Genomic DNA, 3310 nt, shown 5'->3' with positions numbered 1-3310 from the left:
TATCCCATTTTTAAAATTGGGTTATTTTGTTTGTTGTAATCTAACTTCTGGAGTTGCTTATAAAATTTAGATATTATCCATCTGTCAGATGTGGGGTTAGTAAAGATCTTTTTCCCAATCTGTAGACTGCAGTTTTGTCCTATTGACAGTGTCCTTTGCTTTGTAGAAACTTTCAGTTTAATGAGGTCCTATTTATTTATTGCCTGTTACCTGTATATGGAATTAATTTTCTTAACTAGGCTTCCTTGTATGGCCTCAGTGGAAGAGGGACAATTTTAAATAAAATAAAATTTAGTTACAAGATAGAAAAAAGAAAAAAGAGAAAAGAGAAATAACTATTTCCATGCCTTCCCGCTCTCACTTTGGCTGTACATATGCTAAAATTGGAAGGATTAGGCAGATATTAGCATGGTCCTTGTACAAGGATGGCATGCAAATTCAGGAAGCGTTCCATTTTTTTCTAAACAGTGTAATTCTTCTGCAAGACATAAAGCAAATTCTGTCGACATTTTCCAGGCTGCCCTTACAGCAAAACTAGAGAGGATCTGTCATAGAAATGTCATCCTGTCTTGAGCTTTCCTGCTAAGACAAATTAAGACTCTTCAGAAAAATAATCAAATAAGAAGGATGAGATTACCATAGAATTTTAGTGATAAAGGAATATCAAGAGCACTGTTGGTAAGGGGTGTAAGAACGCTGAGGATCCATGTCAAGTAATAAAACTGAATCCTGTCTGATGCACATATGCACATTAAGCTGAATTAGAACAAAGGCTTAACTGTTGAATCCTAGAAGAGAACTATAGGAAGAAACTCCTTGATACTGGTTTTATCAATGATTCTTTTGGCAAGATGGCACACCAAAAGCAGAAATAATACCTACCCCCCAAAAAACACCTGGATAGTGGCGACTAAAACATGTCTGTCCAAGAATGTAAGCAACTGGCAACTGTGAGTGAATCTTAACATATTTTTGGAAAAGTTGTCCAAAATTAACTGATATGAACTTAATATTAAAATATATAAAAGCTCACATAACTAAACAGCAAGCAAATTGCATGATTTAAAAAAGATGTCCAAAAATATTTGAGTATAGAAATATTTAAAGAACATATGTAAAATGGCCAGTGTTATACAGCATTATTAATTAATCATCAGAGAAATGAAGAAAAAGATACAATGAGATAATACCTCCCATATATTGACAAAGCTATTGTATAGTGGACAATTGATAGCAATTATATGATTAATACATTATGGAGGAAGCAAAACCATTATAACATTTGCTGGGAATGTGCATTGTTTGGATGTTACTTTTTTTCCATTTCATTGCTATCATGAAATATTTTGACCAAATGCAGCTCAGGGGAAGAAAGATCTTATTGGGGTTATACTTACAGGTCATATTACATCATTGAGAGAGAAGCCAGGGCAGGGCAGGACTCAAGCAGGAATTCAAAGGCAGAAACCATGGAGGGATAGTCCTTGCTGCCTTGCTTGTTCACAGGGTCATTCTTAGTACCTTTCTATCCTGCACAGGACCACCTGCAGAGGGATGAGATCCGTTTGATCTTTGCCATTCCTCATTAAGGCATTCCTCTCAGAAGACTCCAATAGGTGCAATGGCAACAATTGTGGTTTGTGTGCAAATGACTTGGTCTATAATGCATTAGAAAAAGATGTCTACATCATGAGAACACAGCACCAAAAGGAAGTAATGCATTTTGCATGTTACAGGAATTACTTATGTGAAAAACATTGTTTTCTATATAATATATAAATTTTTGGACATTAGTGGAACAAAATTTAATTAAATATTACAGTACATATTCAACAAATGTGATTGAAAGACAGGGGAGACAAGTGAGACCTAGGAAGACAAATAGTGTATGATCTTAGATATGAAATTTAAAGCAGTTTAAGTCATCGAAAGCAGGGAATACAGTCATGCTTGCAAAACACTAAGTAGTGGTAAAAGGGAACTGTCATCCAAGTGGAAGATGTTTGCATTTATAAGATGAACAAGCCTTGAGAGTATAATACACATTATGGATTTTAAAAGGTGCACTGAATACCTTTATTGTGAAAACCAGTATATAATTCTTGTGTACATTAATACATTGAATATGTTCAATTTCTACTTAACAACTGGATATATTGAAATAAAAAAATAAGTACTCTTAGGGTTCAGAATACCTAGGCTGTGTTGTCTCTAGTGGCACAATCTTGAATGACTGGAAGTCATAGAGGTTCTTATTTGTGTTCAGTGAAGGATTCATTATTGATGTTCTTGGATGAGCAAATGCCACCTTTTTATATATGACACAGAGCATTTGGCTCAATACCTGGCACAAAAAAAGATGTCCTGAATTTATGAATGTTTATCCAGAAAATATACCAATGAAATAGCAAGACAGAGAGAAAATAAATGTGATATCATGCCACAGCATGTACATGGAGGTCAGAGGACAATTTGCAGGAGTTAGTTCTTTCTTTCTACCCAGGTGGGATAAGTTTCCTTTTTTTTTTTTTTTTTTTTTTTTATTTTTACCTACTGAGCCTTTGTACTGGCGCTTAAACATTTTTTCACCAAAACCACTTTGTGCTATAAAATATTCTCAAATGAAACCTACATGCAAACACCTGCATGTTATGCCATTCCATGACTACTGAACTATAGTTTTTTCAGTATTTAAGCAAAGGTTTTTTTTTAATTAATAACAGTATTTGTTAAAAATAAATTTTATAAATAAGAATGGAGATATTTTATTCCATAGTAGATATTGTGAAATATAACATTTGGATATTAGTTATCTGGATAGAGGTAGTTGCTAGTGTGTATGTGTATGTGTGTGTGTGTGTGTGTGTGTGTGTATGTGTGTGTATGTATGTGTGTACATATACATGTAACATGTGTAATAAATGAACAATGTAAAATGGAAAGAACTTATGCTCAGTATAACAAGTCTCACTAGCACTGAGCTCTATATTTTGGAGGAAATTGAGGGAGAATTTCACTGTACTTTGAGGCTGGTTTTGTAGTTGTTCTGGCTCAGCCTAGCTTTAAATGAACTATCATCTGTCCTTCCTTCTTGTAAGTGCTGGGATTACAGACATGTGCTGCCACACTAGGGCAGTTTTTCTTTCTTAATACAATGCCTTGTTTTGTCACATAGAGATTTCATATATTCATATATTTTTGTCTTTGCCTTTAATTTGATCTCCTTGAGATGTGTATCCTAATGAAGTTGTTCTTGGGGATTCCCAGAACATAGGAGAGAGTGGATTAAATCCAGATGGATTTTGTCACC

At 34.3% G+C, this 3310-nt stretch overlaps 1 non-coding gene across 1 annotated transcript; it reads left to right on the top strand.

The window, feature by feature from the left end:
* The first annotated feature begins 353 nt into the window (after positions 1-353).
* LOC115065185 lies at positions 354-460 on the top strand. The gene has a single exon (XR_003844974.1). It is a non-coding gene; the product is annotated as a U6 spliceosomal RNA (small nuclear RNA).
* The last annotated feature ends 2850 nt before the right edge of the window (positions 461-3310 follow it).

Source organism: Mus pahari, chromosome 12, assembly GCF_900095145.1.
Source record: "Mus pahari chromosome 12, PAHARI_EIJ_v1.1, whole genome shotgun sequence".
Taxonomy (NCBI): Eukaryota; Metazoa; Chordata; class Mammalia; order Rodentia; family Muridae; genus Mus; species Mus pahari.
This window is presented reverse-complemented; position numbering and strand designations above follow the sequence as displayed.